This window comes from Lynx canadensis, chromosome D1, assembly GCF_007474595.2.
Source record: "Lynx canadensis isolate LIC74 chromosome D1, mLynCan4.pri.v2, whole genome shotgun sequence".
NCBI classification, from domain to species: domain Eukaryota; kingdom Metazoa; phylum Chordata; class Mammalia; order Carnivora; family Felidae; genus Lynx; species Lynx canadensis.
In genome coordinates this window covers 5,892,665-5,915,678 of record NC_044312.2, presented here as the reverse complement: position 1 = coordinate 5,915,678, position 23,014 = coordinate 5,892,665, and the positions used below count along the sequence as shown (strand labels likewise).

General features: G+C 41.2%; 1 long non-coding RNA gene across 2 annotated transcripts in view; it reads left to right on the top strand.

Annotated features, from left to right (window-relative positions):
* LOC115525407 overlaps positions 1-18,376 on the top strand; it is a 39,805-nt gene extending 21,429 nt beyond the window's left edge. For both annotated transcript variants that reach the window (XR_004344175.1, XR_004344174.1), the window contains one exon: positions 17,570-18,376. This is a non-coding gene — a long non-coding RNA (uncharacterized LOC115525407). The remainder of the gene's footprint in view (positions 1-17,569) is intronic.
* The last annotated feature ends 4,638 nt before the right edge of the window (positions 18,377-23,014 follow it).

Sequence of the window (23,014 nt, the reverse complement as noted above, 5' to 3'; positions counted from 1 at the left end):
TGGGAAGAGAATTAGTGGATCTCTGAGTTACAGGTGAAGTATGAAAGGTCCTGTAAGGTGTCTGTTTTCTCACTCGGTTCCCATAGATTTTGTTTAAGCCCTATGGAGGAATAAGGTTCTAGGCAAAAGCTAAAGAAGCTGTGTGTTTTTTAGGGTTTCTGAGGAAGGTGTAGACAGTGTATATTTGTGTGTTGATATGTTGACAACACAGCTGAATGCAATTTATTTTGTTTCTCTTGGTTCTTTAAAATTTATACAGAGGAGGAAGTTTTTTCCATACCCCTGGATGAAACCTGGACTGGTTTATTGCTCTCTTGATTAGTATTTGGTAACTAATATTTAAGGTTAGTTAACTCTTAGTTGCCCTGATTCCATAGTTTAAAATGTTCAATCCAATATGTTAGAAAACTCTTCATTGCAAGATATAGACTCCCTGTTCTCCAGTTAGGGCCTGTAGTGGGTAGGCACCTACCCTCTGAAAAAGGGAATAGTTGACTTCTCCTTGATCTCCCTGCCCCTGCCCTCCCTTCACTAGCTACTCTTACTACTGATTCCTCCTGATGGAGTTGGAATTTGCAGTGGGAAAGGGTAACGCAGAGAGTTTCAGTAAATAGGTCTTTTTTTTTTTTAATTTTTTTTTTCAACATTTATTTATTTTTGGGACAGAGAGAGACAGAGCATGAACGGGGGAGGGGCAGAGAGAGAGGGAGACACAGAATCGGAAACAGGCTCCAGGCTCTGGGCCATCAGCCCAGAGCCTGATGCGGGGCTCGAACTCACGGACCGCGAGATCGTGACCTGGCTGAAGTCGGACGCTTAACCGACTGCGCCACCCAGGCGCCCCAGTAAATAGGTCTTAAGGTGACTTTGGGCTCTCTGAGTCTGGCAGATGTAGAACATTGACTGTCCTATGCCTGCATTGTTGGCATTTCAGAGGTTCTCCTGCTGGGCTGTCCTGGTTGTGAGGTGTGTAATGAACTCTCTTCTTTCATTGTCACTTGTCTATGAGCCCTAGTGTTCTGGCAGGCTTCCTACTAGCTCTCTGTCCCATTGGGACCCACATTTGGTTCATGGATAACATTCCTGAATTCATTGACTCATAAAAGTGAGGAGGGAAGGGCAACACAACTGTGCTTACCTTGCTCCTATAATTGAAGTGTCCAGCTGGTCACATTGCAATGGACAAGAACCCATTAGGTTTCTCAGGCAGGTGTCACACTCTAGTCCATTGTTTGTTCTCATCTTTGGAAAATACCTGGCAAGTTTTCCAGGTGATCCCACTGAAAGTCTTCTCTGCAGACTAGATGAAGGAAATAGAGTTGCCCTTTCCCCCCTCTGCTTTGGGGAATTGGTGGTTCTCGCCATACTCTGTTGCTCTACTTTCACAAATCTTCTCTGACTAGTCGATACCTGTTGTAACACATGACTTTGGAATTTTATATCTTTTTTATCGTAGAGTCTCCATGGAAACTCCCAGCTGAACATTCCATTCTTCTTGGGGTCCCAGGTAACAGTGCAGGGGGGCAAGAAGGCTAGATGTTGGAGAGTCAAGTCTGAATTTGACTTTGGATTCCACCACTCGTTTTGTGCTCTTGGCCAAGTTACTTAACCTATTAGTAAAATAAAGGTAACATATGCTAATTGGAAGTGAGATACTCTGTGTAAATCATTTAGGCTGGGCACAGCGAGTGCTCAGTAACTTGTGTAGTTATTACCAGCATCCTTTCCATTTATGTGTAGAACAAAGTGCTGCTCTAATGTCTTCAGAGTCAGCAGATTTGAGGACATCAGAAGACATTTACTTGAAATGAACATCAGCATTCCAATGGGAGGCATCCAACACTGTAGCAACAATGAGGCACCTTCTGTGGCTTCATGGGTAGTAGACATTAACAGTATCTGGAGTAGGAGAGGTGATAAACTGGACTCTATCTATGAGATTCCCCTAGAGACTCCTAGATGCGACCTGGTGAGACTTAGCAGGAACAGAAGTCCTCCATGATCTTTCTGTGGGAAATCCCAGTGAAATCTGTGTTGAGACTGATAAAGTGAGCCCATCAGCCAAATAACTCAAAGTGAAGAGCAGAGCTTTCTTAAGGCATAAGATTGTATTTTCTTTTGTTAAGAGAGAAATACTGAAATGGTAAAAATGTGTTCAGCTGCAAGTAGAAGGATACCTAACTAACAGTGAATTATGAAATAAAAACTTTTTATTATCTCATATAACAAGAGATCTTGGGCAGGCAACTGCTGTGTTGGTTAGCTGATTCCAAATTGTTATGACAAGTGTCTCTACACTCTCTGCAGTTCTTTTAGACTTCCATCCTGGTCACAAAATGTGACCAGGTTGTTTGTTTGTTTGTTTGTTTGTTTGTTTGTTTGTTTTTGCCTTTCTAGGCATCAGGTCTATGTTGAAAGCAGGAATAAATGGGAAAAGTTGGTATCAGTCACATCTGTTCTTTCATCAAGAATGCTAACATTTTATAGAGTCACCCTGTACCCCCCTAAAACCCCTGCTTGCATCTCATTCACCAGGATGGCATCACAAGGCCACCGCCATGAACCACAGGGGAGATCGAGAAAGCCTCTTGGAACAGATGTCGTGTTAAGCAACCAACAGAATCTCCCACAAATACCATCACCTTCCTTTGAGTGTGAGCATCATTCTAGATATTTCCAAAGATCAAGAGCACAGAAAATTTGGACAGGTTTCAGATATTTTCCAAGAACTTTAGATAAATATAGACAGAAACTTTGAGAAGAAAATAGACATGGAGCTACAATTTAGAAATTCCAGAAGAAGAGGCTGAGGTGGGTGAAGGGTAAATTAAATAGTGGCACATATTCTCTGGAGTGAAGACAGATTATGAGAGCAAAAGACCTCCCCAAGTATAAGGTAGAATTAACAAATATCTTAGCCCATAGTTGATATTTTTGAGTTTCAAGTTTTAACTAAAAATGTCTAAAATCATCCAGGCAAAGGAAGTGTATTACCAACAAGGAAGAAGGATAATATTCTCCACAGTATTAAAGGTTAGAAAACTGAAACAGCTACAGACTTCTGAGGAGAAATTGATTCAATAATTCTAAGTTCAAAGGCCTCACAAACCTTTTTCATACATGCAAGGCTTTTAAGTAGTTCACTTCCATACTTTCATTACAGATATGACTTCAAAAGTGTTTTCAGGTTGAGAAAGAAATGCACAAAAAAAGACAATGAGGGGTGCCAGGTGGCTCTGTCACTAGAGCGTGTAACTCTTGATCTTGGGGTTGTGGGTCTGAACCCCACATTGGGTATAGACATTACTTAAAAAATAGACAATGATAAGGCTTAATATGCAAAATATTATAAAGCAATGAAATTGTGAAAGTTAGAGATTATGTTTAAGTAACTTTTTTAATTTTTGTTTTGAAACTTATGACATTAATTAAATATTTTTCTATTTGAAAATACCGCATGTTATATAATATAAATTAATATTTACCTGATTAACATCTGAATTATTTGAAATAAAAAATATGGAGTAGGAGAATGGAAAACTTAAAATGTTAATCTTTCACCAATAAGTAGATAAATAATTGAAGAAAATTATTGATGTGGGTGTTCACAGACTTTGTCCTTTCCCCCAATCCACACAGGAAAATATTATCTTGCTTGCTGCATTTCCACTTGCCCTTTAACTGCCAAATTACCTCCTGTATTTTGATGATGTACAATGAGGACACTGGCAGGGGAGGATGGGTCCAGTGAATCTGAAGTAAGAGGGTAGAGTGAGGGAGCTGGAGACATCAGAAGTTGCTCAGGATGGGGTGGATGAGTTGAAGTTTCTCCCTGCTTTAGGGCTGAATTGGTGAGTGAGGAGCTCAGGAGTGTGTGGACAACTAGACAACTGGCCAGATGAAGAAAGGATTGTAAGATGTATTCATGGGGGTTGTGTATCAGAACCTCCTCATGTCCTTTGACAGATGCAAGCAGAGGATGCAGTCTCCTTTTTAAGAGCATTGAATCTCAGAACACTGTTACCATTCTGATCAACTGCGCTTTGGGATTCTTCCCAGAGCATGAAACACAAAGGTTGTAGCTCTAGCAGGGCTACTCTTGGGGGGCTTGTCCAACAGTGTACTCTCAGTACTCTCAGTACTCAGTACTCAGAGAGTACTCAGTACTCTCAGTACTCAGCTGAAACTTAGTATAACGTCATTGCTTTGTCACCTGAGCCAAGAGCACATTTTTATACCCAGCCCAAGAGCACCCTATTACCATGGCTAACAGACTTTATGATGATAGTGGAGAGGAGGGCAGCTTTGATGGCAGCAGGGATAGCAACAAACACATCCTGGTGGGTAGGCTGAAATCCAGGTTGTCAATGATATTCTACTTGGGGTGGATGTACCAGATGCAGAACTAAACTTATACATGAGTTCACTAAATTGAGAAAGTCTAAAGGAATCCTTTAAGAAACAGTGCAATGAAAATTATGTTTTATCCCAATATCCATGGATATCCAATTTCTCAAGGAGATAGACCTCTGTGGCTCCTCAGAGGAGCCTAAGCCAGATGTGAATAACTCCAACCTTAGTTGACCAGATCCTCATGCCAGAACTAGATCCCATGGGGACATGGTGGTGGCCATATAGACTGAATTTAGAAGCACTGGTAGGTTATTTGCCAGAAATGAAACGTGATACATCAAAGACTGAAGAAAAGGACTTTGCATTATGGTTAGAAAAAGTTCAAGGGTGAACAGAATCAGCCTCAGAAGGGTATCTCCACTGTGAGATTTCTTATGGGCATAAAGAGCTGAGCTTTATATACAGGTCAGCCTCACAGAGGATGACCATTGAGTGACATTTGTGAAACTCCGTGTGCTCCAGAGACTGGAACACATGGACCATCACTTCATCAGGGTTACAGATGCTGGTTTGTTTGGGATATTGATATGGAAGTGTATGTTCAAAGATTATCTAAATATTGAGATAATTGTGAGACAAAAATCCTTGAGGAGTCTCTCCTACTAGCTCCATCAGAACATTCCCAGGGTAAACTTTGACTTGGGTTCAGTTAAGCTCTGTGAAAATGATACCCACTGGGATTTCACGAGACGAAACCAGAGAATGAATCCAAGAACTTTAAGTGCCAAGAAGGTAGAACCCAAATAAGAAGAAGACTTCATGTGGAGTTAAGCAGAAGGATGTTTCAGATCTGTGGGATCTGGTCAGCTTTGCATGTTGACACTATGTGATGATCACCACATGAAAGGGTGTGGAAAACAAATGAAATATTTTTGAGATGAATAATGTTTAAATTGTTATGTGGCGTCAGTGACAATTTGCATTGATGCTTCCTCCTAGTTAATCTATATTGACAGAAATTGCACTATGAAATCCTAAAAATAGAATTTCAAAGTGAAATTCTAAAAAACTCTAAAAAATGGGTGCAGCCACCTGTTTTGTGTAGTGCTTACACACTCGAGCTTTGATTAGCTGTAAAACTTGGGACAGTAAATCTCTGTGAGCCTCCATTTCCTCTTTTGTGAGCTGGAGATAATAATATCTACCTTACATATGGTGGTTAGCACACACACATCTCTGTCAACACACACACAGGTATAGATGGATACACATATACATATAATGCATCTCACGTAATAAAGTGCTTAGGGAATGCTATTCTAATATAATGGTATTATTGTTGTAAGTATTGCATATTTGTAGACATAACAGCACTGAAGACATTGATCATACACTAAAGGAGATTTTACAAATAACAAATATCTCTTCTGAAAAAAAACCCAAGATTGGGGAATGGCATAGTTTTAGGCAAGATGAACAGTGTGTGAGTATCAGGTGCAGATATGGATGAGTGATGATTTTGACCAGTAGGAGATTTAACAAGGTAAACTTGGACAAGATGGCCCTGGAACGGGACCTTGGAGGCAGGTGCCCTCTGCTGGAGAGGAGTAACAAATGCCAGCATGTGGGGAGGAGAAGGAAACTGAGGAAAGAGGATCCTATTTGGGCAAGAAGCATCCAAGTAGACAATAGAGATAGATTAGATGGTGACTTGAGCACAGCCCTGTGGAACTCAGTGAGGCTCCCAGTCAGGTGGCCCTCCCCTCCCAGCCCCCACCACCTCTGGTCCTGACTTTGGGCTCCCCCAAATTTTGGCTGACTTCCAGGTGGAATCTCACAGGAATCCCATATGTATTTTTTCCCTAAATCTAGCCTCTGTTTTTTAGTCTATGGGGGTATTGTTAAGTTTCTAGGGGGTTTAACTCAACTTAGAGTCTCTCCACATGGTTGTGTATTATCTTGTTATACACACATACCACACGTGTGTGTGTAGATGTAGGACATGTGTGAATATGCACATATATATTACCCTGTCATTTCTGGTGTTTGGTGAAAGACATAAAGAGTGTAGTATGTGTCCAGTTCACATCTTGAAACTGAGAGTCCTTTAATGAAGGCCTGTTATGCTGTGGTCATGACAGAAGCAAAACATGGGGCACAGGGGACAAGAATAAAGCAGGGAACAAGAAGTAGGTGCCTCAAAGTGTGTAACTGGAAAGTTAACGCTGGCAGTAAAGAGGTGGTTTAGTTCTTAATAAAGTGGCATTTTATAGTTGTAAAGAATCATAAGACACTAAGTTCTATACTAGAGCCTTCCACTTGCCATAGAACTCTGGGTACAAGTTTGTATTTTCATTTAGTGATTTTGCTTTTTAGAAGGAGAGAGAGATAGGACCCAACAAATCCATTTCCCAAAGAGGCTAAAGTTAAGAGGAAAAGCTTTTCCAAGGACGCAGCCTGAATTCTGTTATGAAATCTCAGCAGAGTGAGCTGTTTCACCGAGGACTCCCAATTTAATCATTACCTCATTTGTCTCATGCTGAGTCTTTTGCTTCCACCTTTCTTCATTAGAAAAAGCAATCAATCTCTTAATTTTGTGGAGTTTTTAAATGAGTTCCATCTAGATCCATATCAAACGAACACAGGGAATCATACACATGATGCAAGAAGAGATAGTCAAAAGTAAAAACCCCTTGAAAGTATGAATTAAACCAATCTGACCTTAGGCTTTCCAGACAAGGTGACTCGATCTCTACAAAGACTTTTATTTTTCTCTTTCTTCTCACCTCTCAGATGGTTTTCTCACCCCAGATAATAGGAGGTCTTATAAATTTCTAACCCTCATTGCTATTAAGATTTATTAACATGACTATATGACAAAGGAATATCCCAACACCACTGGTTTGAATGTCTGTGCTCTAGGTACATGAATACTAACGTGGCTGATGAAAGTGCTAAACCTTGCAGTGGTGTTTCGCTTCGAAAACCAGGTTTGGGCCCAGCTCTCCTGAAACAGAAGCGTGATCATCATCATATCATGAGCATTTCGTGAGCTCATGCTCAACGTTGTCGTGCATTGTTTCCCTTCATTTTAACAGTGACTCAAAATTAGGTAGATGCTCTGAATGCCCTTATATGAGGCCTTATTCTGCACATGAAGGAACTGAGGCTTGGAAAGAGAAGCGATTCAAGGCACACCAGGTCTACTGCCCAGCTCCAGGGGGCACCATCACACCACAGCCGTAGAGCTGACCATTGCAGACTTTGCACAGTTCCACACAGTCGTGTGCTTCACAGCAGTGGTCCTGTTGGTAATGTGCAGGGTGATAGTAAGTGCTTAAACATTTTCCAGCAGGCTTCAAAGCTATCATTTAGAAGAAGTACTGTACTCCAAGGGTAAATGCTGGAATGAGTTCCTTTAATAAGTTCTCTTTGGGCTTATTTGGGACAAACCTGACGTATGCTTAATTCTCTATTGTTAATGGATGAAGTCTAGAAAATCTCACAGTTTTGTTTTTTGTAACAGTTCCAAATGCTAGGATTTTTAATTTATACATTTTATTTCAGCATATCTGGTGTAAGACCACTGAACCTTCTTTTTTAATTTAAAATTATGTATGTATGTATGTATGTATTTATAATATAACTTATTGTCAAGTTAGCTAATATACAATGAATGTATACAGTGTGCTCTTGTTTCAGGGGTAGATTTGCATGATTTATCGCTTACATGCAACACCCAGTGCTCCTCCCAACAAGTGCCCTCCTCATTGCCCATCACCCATTTTTCCCTCTCCCATGCCCCGCCTCCCCCATCAACCCTCAGTTTGTTCTCTGTACTTAAGAGTCTCTTACGGGTTTGCCTCTGTCTCTGTTTGAAACTATATTTTCCCCCTCCCTTCCCCCATGGTCTTCTGTTAAGTTTCTCTGCTTCCACATATATGTGAAAACATGGTATCTGTCTTTCTCTGACTGACTTATTTCACTCAGCATAATACCCTTCAGTTCTATCCATGTTGTTGCAAATGGCAGGATTTCATTCTTTCTCATTGTCAAGTAGTATTCCATTGAATATATAAACCACATCTTCTTTATCCACTCATCTGTTGATGGACATTTGAGCTCTTTCCATAATTTGGCTATTGTTGAAAGTGCTGCTATAAACATTGGGGTACACGTGCCCCTATGCATCAGCACTTCTATAGCCTTTGGATAAATTCCTAGTAGTGCTATTGCTGGGTCATAGCGTAGTTCTATTTATAATTTTTTTGAGGAACCTCTATAGTTTTCCAGAGCGGCTGCGCCAGTTTGCATTCCCACCAACAGTGCAAGAGTATTCCTGTTTCTTCACATCCTCACCAACATCTGTTGTTTCCTGAGTTATTTTAGCCACTCTGACCGGTGTGAGGTGGTATCTCAGTGTGGTTTTGATTTGTATTTCCCTGAAGAGGAGTGATTTTGAGCATATTTTCATGTGTCTGTTGGCCATCTGGATGTCTTCTTTGGAAAAGTGTCTATTCATGTCTTCTGCCCGTTTCTTCACTGGATTATTTGTTTTTCTGGTGTTGAGTTTGGTAAGTTCTTTATAGATTTTGGATAATAACCTTTTATCTCATATGTCATTTGCAAATATCTTTTCCCATTCTGTCGGCTACCTTTTAGTTTTGCTGATTGTTTCCTTCACTGTGCAGAAGACTTTTGTTTTGATGAGGTCCCAATAGTTCATTTTTGCTTTTGTTTCCCTTGCCTCCAGAGATATGTCAAGTAAGAAGTTGCTGTGGCTGAGGTCAAAGAGGTTATTGCCTCTTTTCTTCTCTAGGGTGTTGATGGTTTCCTGTCTCACGTTTAAGGACCGTTGAATCTTGAATTGACTGGAAGCATGCAGCGAGTATGTTCTTATAATTTATTCTATTACATGTCCCAGTTAACCATCTAAATCTTTGTGGGTTTTTTTTTGACTTTCACATTAAGCAAAATAGTCTACACGTTGCTGGTACAGCATTCATTATCTTTCAAAGCTAAGAATAGGCAATAAAGAGACTGGCATTTTAATTAGATACTTACCTTCACATACCTTCCAGCAACAGCCTAGCAAAACTGAATAATAGATGACTGTTTGGTCTGACTTCAGACATCCTCATCCCTCAATTGCATCATGACAGACCACACAGGAGTGCAGGATAAGAACAATTTTGTTCATTTTTTTCTTAAACCATACCTTGCTCTTCTTTCCCTATAGTTATTCCAGTTCACTCTGGTTTTCTGTTCTTCGAGCAGTGCAGTGATGCTTGTTGGCAGAGCACCTGCTATCTTTATACGTAATCATTTTCTGAAACGCTGATGTTAGAAAATGAGATAATGGCATTCGAATTAGCCCAGCCTGTCCCTTTTTCTTCTTTGTCTCCCACACCTACAGGTGGGTGTTCAGGGCACTGGGTTTGGGCTGCCCTCCTAGAAAACTGGGACCAGATGGCGCTAACCTCTCTTGGAGCGTGAATCTGAATAGAGGAATTCACAGGCTGCCACCTTGAGCCAACCACTGTCAAACCTGGGCAGACTGTCAAATTGGATTGTCAGTTTAAGAAGGCTAAGTCAAGAGGGAGAATCTAGGTGGGAGACAATAGTGGAAAAGCCAGAAAACCAGGGCAACAGGTAATTGCTAGAGAATTTGAAGTAAATGGGGGGGGGGGGGCAGATTCAGGAATTACTGAACCCTTGCTGTGACAGGGTTATAATTACAATGATAGACAAGATGTGGTGCTCTGTCCTCAGAAAAGCTCAGATAATAAGATAGCTACAATATGGGGTGACAGATGTTAGAACAGAGGTGTGCACAAGGTATTGCGAAGGAAATTAAACTACTTGAGGTGAATGGGAATAAGAGGACAGCCAGGGACCATGTTACAAGGAAGAAAATATGGCAACTGAGCTTGAAGGATCAACGGGATTTAAATAAGCAGAAAATAAGAGAGAACATTCTAGAAAGAGACATCCTACTGCAAATCCACAACGTTGTTCTACAGCCAGTGGAAGGGGAAGAGATCTCAAAATGGCTATAACCCAATGGAGATACAAGAAATGATACTGGTGAGGTGGAAAGAAGCCAGGATGTACAGGGACATTCGGTTCCATACTCACAAGTTGTTCTACTCACAATTCACGTGGGTAATAGGAATCACTAAAGATTTTAAGGTGGGGTAGAGAGATGATCAGATTTGTGTAGAAAAGCCACTTTGGCACCCATGTGAGGATGCCTCAGAAGGACCTGACATAAGAGAAGGGAGATTAGGGGCAGGGGCACTTGGGTGGCTCAATTGGTTAAGCGCCTGACCCTTGGTTTCAGCTCATGTCATGATCTCACAGTTTTGTGGGACTGAGCCCCCCCATTGGGCTCTGCCCTGACAGTGTGGAGTTTACTTGGGATTCTCTCTCTCCCTCCCTCTGTCCCTTCTCCATTCATGCTCATGTACGCGCTCTCTCTCTCTCTCTCAAAATAAGTAAATAAACATAAAAAATATTTTAAAAAAGAGAAGGGGGATTAATTTATAGGCACTTGTAATACAGTCTATTCGAGAGATGAAAAGGACCTGGACCAAGAAAGTAGGTAAAAGATATATCTGAGAAATACTTTGGAAATAGAAACTTGAAAACAGATCATAGATGGGTACCAGATTTTAGATGGTTGGAGGGAACACAGGAGGAGAAACAATTTGAAAAGGGGAGATAAACAAAATGAATTTGGTTTTAGGTTTTCTGAATTTTGCGAGCTCTAGGACATTCGGGAGGGTAGTTCCAAAAGCAGAATGGACTTTAGGAGAGTGGTAATCCTGGAGATAAACCACCTGGGTTTACATGAGATCAATTTATATGATATAACATGAAATCAATTTACATGAGAGATGAGATATGCATTATATATATATATATATGTATATATATATATATATATATACACATGAGGTATAAATATCTGAGATAAATTTAAATGAGATAAATCACCTGGATTTACATGACACATGGAGTGTTACCAACTCATGGATAGTAGTTGAATCCATAGCCTGGATGAGCTTAACCAAATTGATGTGGAATCAATTCTGGATATGTAATGTACAGCATGATGACTGTAGTTAGGTATTGCATATTTGAAAGTTGCTAAGAGAGTAGTTTTTTTTTTTTTTTTTTTTTTTTTTTTTTTTTTTTGCTGAGAGAGTAGATCTTAAATGTTCTCATCACAAGGGAAAAAAAAGACTTCTAGCTATATGAGATGATAGATGTTAACTAGGGGTAATCATTTCACAATATGTACCTATATCAAATCATTACGTTGTACCCCTTAAACTTACATAATATTATATGACAATTACATCTCAATGAAACTGGAAAAAAATGAAAAAAAAAGCAACTAAACAAATAAAGCCCAAGGACAAAGCCATGGGGAGCCCGAGTTAAAGGGGACAATGGGAAGGATTTTGTCGTGAAAAGTGCATTGCCACGGAAGTGGTAAAACAGTGGCATTCAGTATTGCCCAAAGTACTTGAGGGTAAGTGACAGTTTGTAGAGCATTGTTATATTCAACAACAGTGATGTCAGAGCCTTCCAGTGGAGGGTCAATTTTGGGTTGGGGAGTGAATGAGAGGAAAAGAAATCAAGACTGTGACTATTCCATTTTTCTAGAAGCTTGACTTTAAAGGGAAAGAGAAAAAAGACTTAGCACACCTGGATGAGACAGGAGGGTCATGTGTTATCTTTATATAACAGATAGCAGAATGGAAGCTCTGAGAAGTTGTGATTTGCCCAGGGTCAACCCCTGGTCAGTAGTGGAGCCAAAATGCAATCTGATTCTGAATTCAGATTTTCTCCTACTTGTCCACCTGAGTAATTGCAGGATCATCCGTTGTAGTGGATATGGTCATAATCAGTGTAAATGAGACCATGGTATATGTCATCTGGAAGAGGGTGGGGTAGGAAAAGGGAAGAATTATTTCCCCGGTTTGTCCGAATTGGTGAGATGTAGACAGGAAAACTTCATTTTAAGCCTCATTTGGCCTGTTTTCTTGGCTGGCTGCGGTTGCTCTGCCAGCCAACTCCTGCTTTCCTCTTTAGCTGTAGCCCTGACAGCCTTGTGCTCCTACTGTGATTTCAATTCATGACCTGACCAAGGATGATAAAAAGTAAATCGCATTCCCAAGTATATCCATAGTACAGGCCAATTACTTAGCTGCCCGAAATACTTTGTCATTTGGACGACATGCATTAAATAGAATCTTTCTTCCTTGATTGAAGAAATGCAGATTGTTCAGTGTTTTCTTTAGGGATTAAAGCACCTGTCCTTGTGGTGATGCCCAGTCTGTTGGAGTTGGAGCAGCCATCTGCAGTAACGAGGATTATGTAACATCCCTTGCTTTCACGTAAAGATAAGCCTCCCATGCAGACTTGAGGAAACCAGATTCTATTCTGAAGTCAGATACTGTGAACTTGAGTCAGCATCTCTTGGCCCTCCTCACCAAGAACCTGGAATCTTAGAATCAGAATTAGATGCAGTGCCGGGGCACCTGGGTGGCTCAGTTGGTTAAGCATCTGACTCTTGATTTTGACTCAAGTCATGGTCCCAGTGTCGTGAGATTGAACCCTGTGTGGGGCTCTGTGCTGAGCATGGAGCCTGCTTAGGATTCTCTCTCTCTCTCTCTCTCTCTCTCTCTCTCACTCTCACTCTCTCTGCCCCTCGACCCTGCTTTTGCATGCTTACTCTCTAAAATAAAAATGAAAACAAAATTAGATGCAGTGCTTTGTGATACTTGGAGTCCAAGTTCACGTGGAAGATGGTATCCACCTTAGAAAGGATTAAGACAATAGAGTGCATTCACATACCTTGTGAATGAGCCTGGCCTGAGAATGGACTTTTGTCATAATTACTCAAACCCAAATATCTATTCCCTTTTTTTTTAGAGAGAGAGAGAGAGAACACATGTGCATGCATGAAGTGGGGGAAGGGCAGAGAGAGAGAGGGAGAGGGAGAGGGAGAATCCCAAGCAGGCTCCATGATGTCAGTTCAGAGCCTGATGCAGGGCTTGATCACACGACTCTGGGATCATGACCTGAGCTGAAATCAAGAATCGGTCATTCAACCAAGTGAGCTACCCAGATGCCCCCCAAATATCTATTCCTAAGTAGATTTGCCTCCTCCTGTAAGAAGTAGCAAGTTAAAAAATGATATTTATTGAAATAGATGCTAAAGCTTCTTAAGAGTGGGAATCCTGTCTTATGCTTGTTTCATAATAATAATAGTATGGTTATGTGTAGTAATTGCTATATCCCATAGATTAATGAATATTATGGGCCAGTACTTATTGTTCAGCTTATAGTCATGCCCAGTAAATAACTGTTGACTGATTTCACCTCATTCTAAGTTCCTTAGTAAATGAACTGCAGTTTGTAAGTTGAACTAATGCCCCTTCCAACAGTAGTAGCGAGCTTCAAAGAAAGCCGCTAGGGTTTGTTGGCTGAAGAGCTCTTCCTAATATAATATGATGCATCCAGGAAGAAACAACAAAAATATGACAGTTTCCCTTCAATATTTTCCTTTTGTTTTTTTTGCCTGTTAGTTGGATTTACCATCTAGTTATATCTGATCACAGTGGGAGGCATAGGTGCAAATAAAGTAGATACGTGTGTGCTTTGTTTATTTTATACTCAGTTATTAAATGGCTTTATGAAATAAGAACTTAGCAATGGAAATATTGTCTTTTCTCTTTCTACATCCTGAAGTTCAGTCCTAGGCTGTCTTTCCCCATCACTTTGCATCTCTGCATATTAGGAGGAAATGGATCTGAGATTAAAAAGCCCTAAGTGAAGTCCATGAGAAGTTGTAATATTTTATGACAGCATACATTTTCTTGAGCCAGGAACCCTTCTTCCATTCTCTGTTTTGTGAAAAATAAGCCCATCTACAGTGTCATGGCCAACCTTCCAGCCTGACCAAGGCTCCGGCCAAGCAAAGAGCAAATAGAACTTGAGATCAGATGGCTACAAAGCAAACACCAAGTCCAAGAGGAACCTGTTAGCTGCTCATGGAGTGAAAGCACCTCAGAATTCTTTCTAACTTCACACCTGCATTACAGCTATACCTAAAACCTTCATAAGCTGCACATCCAGACACGGAGTACTAACTGACCAAACATACAGATCTCTTTGGGTAACACAGCTTGAATTTGGATCTCCATTCATTGCTAGGGAAATGTAGGAAAGGTCCATCTTTGAAACAGTGGAAAATTTTGCCATCTGTGAAAGTGAGGGATACTGCTTTTTTATTTTTTATTTTTTTCAATATATATATATTTTTTTCAGGAATAGGATTTAGTGATTCATCACTTACATATAACACCCTGTGCTCATCCCAACAAGTGCCCTCCTTAATCCCCCTCACCTTTCTAGCCCATCTCTCCACCCAACACCCACCAGCAACCCACAGTGTGTTCTCTGTATTTAAGAGTCTCTTATGGTTTGCCTTCCTCTGTAAGAAACTATTTTTTTCTCCTTCCCTTCCCCAATGATCTTATGTTAAGTTTCTCAAATTCCACATATAAGTGAAAACATATGATATTGTCTTTCTCTGACTGACTTATTTCATTTAGCATAATAACTCTTGTTCCATTCAGGTTGTTGCAAATGGCAAGACTTCATTCTTTTTTTGTCACTGAGTAGTATTCCACTTTATATATATATATCTATATATATATATCTATATATATAGATATAGATATAGATATAGATATAGATATAGATATAGATATATACACACACACACGCCACATCTTCTTTATCCTTTCATCAGCTGATGAACATTTGGGCTCTTTTTCTTTCCATACTTGGCTATTGTCAATAGTGCTGCTGTAAACATTGGGATGCATGTGCCCCTTAGAATCAGCATTTTTGTATCCTTTGGATAAATGTCTAGTAGTGCAATTGCTGAGTCATAGGGTAGTTCTATTTTTAATTTTTTGAGGAATCTCCATACTGTTTTCCAGAGTGGCTGCACCAGCTTGTATTTCCAACAGTACAAAAGAGTTCTCCTTTCTCTGCATTCATGCCAACATGTGTTGTTGCCTGAGTTGTTAATGTGAGCCATTCTGACAGGTATGAGGTGATATCTTTTTGTGGGTTTGATTTGCATTTCCCTGATGATGAGTGATGTTGAGCATTTTTTCATGTGTCTTTCAGCCATCTGGAAGTCTTCTTTAGAAAATTATTCATGTCTTCTGCCCATTTCTTAACTGGATTATTTGTTTTTTGGGGTTTTGAGTTTGATAAGTTCTTTATAGATTTTGGATACTAGCCCTTTATCTGATATGTCATTTGCAAATATCTTCTCTCATTCAGTCGGTTGCCCTTTAGTTTTGCTGATTATTTCCTTTCCTGTGCAAAAGCTTTTTATCTTGATGAGGTCCCAATAGTTCATTTTTGCTTTTGTTTCCTTTGCCTCCAGAAACATGTCAAGTAAGAAGTTGCTGAGGTTGAGGTCAAAAAAGTTGTTGCCTGTTTTCTCCTCTAGGATTTTGATGGCTTCCTATCTTACATTTGGGTCTTTCATCCATTTTGAGTTTTTTTTTGTGTGTATGGTGTAAGAAAGTGGTCTAGGTTCATTCTTCTGCATGTCGCTGTCCAGTTTTCCCAACACCATTTGCTGAAGAGACTTTTCTTCCATTGGATATTCTTTCCTGCCTTGTCAAAGATTAGTTGGCCATTCATTTTTGGGTTCATTTCTGGGTTCTCTATTCTGTTCCATTGATCTTTGTGTCTGTTTTTGTCCCAGCACCATACTGTCTTGATGATTACAGCTTTGTAATACACCATAAAGTCCAGGATTGTGATGCCTCCAGATTTGGTTTTCTTTTTCAGGATTGCTTTGGGTATTCAGGGTCTTTTCTGGTTCCATACAAATTTTAGGGTTGTTTATTCTAGCTATGTGCAGAATGCTGGTGTTATTTTGATAGGGATTGAGGGCAATGCTATTTTAATGAACAAATCCAAAGATGATATTCAAATCTTAGTTTGGTCAGTAGGGCACAGAGCCCAGCACTGTACCTGACATATAACAAGTGCTCAAAAAAATACTTGTCAGTTGAATAAAGAGTGAATGTTTTGTTCACTGTCTTTTCCATCCCTCATATCACCACCTGCACCCCCATACCAGGTTTTTAACTTGGGATGAAAGGATTGCATTTGAGCCTCATCTTCATGGCTATTGTTACACTTTATACAAATTTAGTTTTGAGGGGGGTTCTACCTAGCCAAAAAGTATCAAAGGGGAAGGCATTGGGTCTCCTTTCCCCCAGTCTCTATAATTTGTTTGGAAATAAGTTCAAGTTGGTTACTTACCCGTAGCAAAGATAGGAAGGAATTTTTGATAGTAAGGCACATTTCTGGCTTTATTTTCTCTCCATTTTATAAGAACAATTATGCACATTTAAAGGACTTCTGGACATCTGGTAGCTAAGGAAGGTCAAACGAAACACAGAAGATGATTTTTCATCCCTGAAGTGAGGGGTCAAGTCTCTTTTCCAAATATAATAGGCTGTTAAATGGGACATATGGCTACTGCCTCTAAATTTTAGCTAAAGCTTCAAAACTATGGATGATAGGGGAGATGTAAACCAACTTTCTAATATTCTCAACATTTGCAGTCTTTCTGGAATCATTGAAAAAGTTATATATATATTTCATACAAATCGTTACATTAGGATGTCTTATCATGTGTGTTGTCTCAGGATTTCAAAGCCAGGAATAAAAAGGTCTACATGCAGTAATAATCTAAATACAGAACACTGCCAAAGTGGGCAGCAGCCATTTATCCATATGGCTTACTGAAAAACTTCAGGGACTTGGTCTGACATTGCCTCTCTGTTCCTTCAACTGCCTTTTCCCCTCTCCGAGTCCTCATACTTGATATAAGGAGAGATGTGCCAGTGGGGAGGGTGCCTTTGGGAAGCGTGATGCAGTGTGTCTAAGAATACTGTGTTTTTCTCCCCAAGACCTTGTGTGTAGAGAGGCAACTGTGGGCATCATCTGTCCCTGTTGTGAAGGGAGGGAGGTCTTGGTAGAACCACTTGTAAAGACGAGGGATGGGGTGGGAAGGAAGGGAGACTGATGTGCTCTTCTACTGGGTGTTTGCCTGTCCTCCCCTAGTTGGGCCTGCTAACTTGCATCTGTGTTAGCACAGCATGTGGGCAAGAGAGAGTCGAAAAGGGTGTCACCCTGGAACTGCCGGACAGAGATGGGCCCAAAGCTGCTCCTGTACCTGGAGGTGTGGAAGATGGATCCCATGTGGATGGAAGGCACCCAAGAGATGGCCACATCACACAAATGACTGCTGACGCCTGGAGTTGCTGCTGGGGAGAGAGAGGACCCCTCACTGAACAGGGCAGGTTGGATGGACCACCCGCCCACAGCCCACATTCTCTGTCCTAGAAAAGTGGTCCTGGATACCCATGGGAAGAGCTGAGAACTCACAGTCAGGGAAGATGTCAGTTCCTCTCTCTTCCTCTTTCCCACCCTGACTGGGAAGGGGGAGTGTAAGGAAGCATGTGAGGGGCAGGTGTACCCCCTCCTGCACAACAAGCTGCTAGAACCACAGGGGGATCTGGAATTAGAGCTGGGGAGGGTACAGGAAGGGGGAAGCTCTTTGAATCATGTGGGAAATTGAAGTTCAAGAGTGAAATGTCTCAGCTAAGACATTTTGGGAAGTCAAAAGTGACTGAAATGTTATGAGACCTCGTCGGGAGGAAGGATGGGTTTGACAGAGTATATCATTGGGCAGCAACTGTGAGGAAAAATGGTTCCACCTTTTAATCCCAATAACTGAGACCCCTCCACAAACCGGTTGCAGCATCTGACGTTCCATCTCGATGAACTCTCAGGTGGCCCATCCTTGTGTCATGCCTTCAACATGCTGAATGCCATTTCTTTGTTATCTTTGGTTTTGGAGCTGTTTGTACCTCCAGAGTATACATTTATGGGAGACAAGGACTTTGCTAGTTTTGCATTCCCCCACCCCCACCTCTGGTATCTGATATATGTACTTGAGACATGAACTCAGCTGCAGATTCACCATGATGTCCTTTCCAACTATTTGGGGACAAAATAAGGAAGGAAATGGTAATTTGAATCTAAAATTAATAAAGTGTCGTAAATGAATGAGATTTTCCATCTGTGGAAATCTTTTCGGAAGGAAATGATTTTGGCTGAGGGTTTCTGATAAGATTAGAGAGTTCTTAGCTCCCAGCCAGGGACCTCAGGGGCTCCTCCTTCCCCCCAAAGAAGGCATCAATTTAGAATGTAACTAATGAAAGAGAGGCAGTCATCTTGGAAATAGTGACATGTCTATCTTGAAGGTATGTTGTAACGACAGAAGTCTTTGGTGGCTGTTACAGAGCATTGAAAAAGCAAGTGTTTGGGAAGAATTTGTGATTGCTAATCTGTCATTGTCAGAGGCACAGACACCAGACACTGTGTCTGGCAGATGTGTATTTTCTAGTCATGTTAAAGCTGAACTACCTTGTGGACTCGGACTCGGGGTAGCATCCAGAACACCACCCAGGTTTCTTTGTTTGGGGTGGAATCCTTCCCACAAATCTTCTGGTGACAAGTCGGTCTCCCAGGTAACGTGACAGCTGGAGGTGAGTGGACGGGGGCGGAGGGAGAGCTGTGCCCTCGAGAGCAGACATGAGTATGCCAGTCACCACTTTCCATCTAAATTAAGTCTGCCCTCATGGTGATGTCTTGTCAATTTGGATAGCAAGGATCAGTTTCTGGAACATGCGTGGTCCTCAGGAGGACAAACACAGTGATCAGAGTTTGCTGCACTTGGAAGCAGATCTCAATCTCTTGATCATCCCCCTCTGGGAGTAGGCATCAGGTGCCCCACTTCCCTCCTCTCCACCCCTCATGTTTGTGGTGTAGGAGGGGGATGGGGTAGCGGGGAGGGGTGGGGTGGGAGGGAGTAGCAGCCCACAGATGGAGTCTTGTCCTGACAACACGTGTGGCTGCTGGGGAGAGGAGGCATACGGGGGGAGGGGGGGTAGAAGGAAAGTGAAGGATGTCAGGAAACATGGACACAGTATTTTAAGTAGAAGGATGTGTGGAGATAAGGTTTCTGATGTTGCTTGAATGATAGTACATTCCTTCTAAGGAAGGACGTCTAAGTATGGACATCATCTGCAAAGAAGTCCAGACCAGAGACAATATTGTGACACAGATGCCAGACTCACAAATAAGCATCTAAGGCAGCGCAATCCCACAAATCTCTTAAATTTTCTTTAAGAAGCTTGGATGCCTTCATTCCATTGGGCCCTCATAGCAATAAGGAAAACGCTCTTGGCTTTATAGTTACATTTCATCTACTTAAAAAGCCTGGGGAGAAATGTAGAAAGAAGGAAAGAAAACACATTTGGCTCCATCGCAGCCACTCTGCTTTTAAGCAGATGCACATTCAATTGCAGACTTTGTTTTTTCCCCCAATTAGTCTCCAAATGAGTAACTCATAATTTTCATTTGCATGGTTCATTTTGTCTCCCAGTGAAGTAAATGATTATTTCTTGGTTCAAAGAAAGTCTTTTCAAGGACACCAGAGACCAATAGCATTCTCATCCATTAAAAAATGAAAAAAGTTTTGCTTACAGTAGTAAAACCAAGTCTTTTAGGCTGCCTTTCTGTCCCTAGCAGCCCTGGGGTGTATGGATAGGTCAGTCATTTGCCTCTCAGGAAACCAGTTGGGGCGGCCAAGGGCTTCCCCTCTCTAGTTACGTATGGCCTATGGGCTGTCAGCTCAGCTCACAGCCCTGAGAGGTGATCTGGTATGTTGCGTTCTGCTCACACAGAAAGGCGCTGGGCCAGTTGTGCCTTTTGTTCAGGGGAAGTGTGGTAAATGCAGTCTTCTCCCCATACCCATTCACTGCAGGCTTTTACTGGCTTAAAACTATCAATGGATTCCATTGCCATGGAATGGCATGGAATGACCATGACCATGGCCATGACGATAAACAAAAAGTTCTTTATCTTGTCCTAGGGATTCCTGCCTGGTCTGACCCATGCCTGTTTTCCTGATTGTGTCCTGAACCTTCTCCCTCCCTTTTTGCACCATCCACACTGTGTTTTTAATTCCTTAAAATGCTGCTGGGACATGGTCTGCTTGGAACTTTCTGCACCCGTTTTGCATCTAGTATCAGTGAAATAAACTTACAATTTAAAATGAGGGCAAGTGTCTTGAAGTAAGAGTAGATAGAGCTAGGAGAGAAAATAAGGGAGGAGGGAATCTAATCTGGATTGGAGAGGGGCAGGAAGGAGCACTCAGAAAAGGCTTCTAAGCTGATGAATGAAGGATGAGGACCTCACATTTGTTTAATAACTGATTCTCCTACGAGACAGAACTCTGTGAGGGCAAGAGCCATCCTCAGTTGGTTTCCTGCATTACCTGTAGTGCACAGAACCATACTGGTCTGGCGGACACTTAGTGTATATATTCGCAGATTGCCTAAGTGAATATTCAGAACACCCCATGAGGTTAGGCTGTTGTCCCCATTTCCCAGTGAAAAACACAGGGCTGAGAATGACAAGGCTACTTGCCCAAGGTCACCAGGACTTGCCTCTAGGACATGACACGGCCAAGATTAGAAGCCAAGTGCAAGTCCAAGGCTCTGACCTACTACCTCGGTGGTGTCCTACAGGAAAGCAATACGTGAATTTGTGCTTTGGGTCAAAGAGGTTACAAGAGCACACTGACCTCCAGTCAAACGGGACGCTCTCCTGATCACATCCTGAACTTTCCCACTCTTGTCTCTTTGGCCCTTTCTGTTCTACCTGGAAACTTTTCCCTCTTTCTGTGTCTATCCAAATCTCACTGTGCAGAAGCCACCTCAGATACACCTTGTAAACTCTGTTTGCACTTTTGCTGCGATGCTACCATCTATTTTGTGTGAGGATTATTTATATCTCTCTCCTGTCGGTTAATTCCCTCCTTGAGAGATGAGATCGTATCCTATTTGTATTTGTAAACCTTGAAGCACTTAGCACAATGCCTTGCATGAAGTTTGTGCTTTTTTAAAAAATTTTTAAGTTTATATTTTTTGAGAGAAAGGGAAAGAAAGAAAGAAAGAAAGAAAGAAAGAAAGAAAGAAAGAACGAACAAGCAGGGAAGAGACAGAGAAAGAGGGAGAGAGGGAATCCAAAGGAGGCTCCACACTCTTAGCACAGAGCCTGATGCAGGGCTCGAACCCACAAACCATGAGAGCATGACCTGGACTGAAACCAAGAATCAGACGTTTAACTGACTGAGACACCCAGGTGCCCCTAGTTTATGCTCTTTAAAAATTATAAACCTTGATTCCGAAGCCTCAAGTTGTGCTATTTTCCGTAGATGTGTTTCTAGGACAGTATGCATAATGGTGTCTCCCTTACTCACTGATGAATGTGGTCTAGAAAACCCTGCTTGACTTCCAGACTTGTCTCTCTGCTGACCAGGGAAGTCATTTAATCTCTCTATGCTTTTTCTTTCTTTCTTTCTCCCTTCCTTCCTTCCTCCCTCCTGCCCTCCCTGTCTTTCTTTTTCTTTCTTCTTTCTTTCTTTCTTTCTTTCTTTCTTTCTTTCTTTCTTTCTTTCTTTCTCTTCCTTCTTTTCTTTCTTTCTTTCTTTCTTTCTCTTCCTTCTTTTCTTTCTTTCTTTCTTTCTTTCTTTCTTTCTTTCTTTCTTTCTTGTTTAAATTTAGAAAATGTAAGATAACATATGTAAATATAAGTGTAAAGCTGTTATAAAGTTTGACAACTGCCTCTTGAGGGTCTTGGAGGTGCTGGCTGGTCAAAGATGTTGATAGACCAACTTCATGTTCTGATTGGCTTCCTTAACATTGTTTTCCTTGTTCTCACTTTTCAGCATTTAAGTGAATGCATGGCTAATGGTGTGTCAGATTAGTAAGTACGAGAGAAATAATAATAATAATAATAGCAATAATAATAATAATCATAATCATAATAATAAAGTATTCTGTTCTAACACTATGTATAATAATCTTATACCAAATTGTCTCATGATCCAATTGTTCCATTCTTGGTCATCAGGCTACAAACCAAGAAGCCAGACTAGATGGAGCCAGACCACCCATTTCTCAAGTTTGTCTGTTGACAGAAAGCCCATTACACACACACACACACACACACACACACACACACACACACACACACATCAGCATCATCAGGAACGGTCAGTGTGAATTCCTAGTGACCTACTGCTCAGGAAGCTTAGGGCTCTGCCATCGTGGCCATCATGTATTTCCTGTGGCTTGCCTTCCTCAATGGAACTCTCTGTCTCAGGGATGTCCAGGCTCTGGGCCAGAAATAGGCTTCTCGTTGCCTTTTCAAAAAGCAGTCTCCCTTAACTGGCCCTACATGATGCCTGGCTGAAAAATGTCTCGACTATAGTCACATCATCACTCTGGAGGTGAGTATAAACATCATTAACCCTAGAAAGGCAATGTGCATGATACATGGCCCTGTGGGGAACAGTCTGACCAATTCTATTAGTGCAAGAGAAATACAGCTTTGCAGATTACTGTCATTTATTTTATAGGCCTTTGTTACACTTGTCATTCAGAGAAGAAAGAAATCCCTAGTGAAA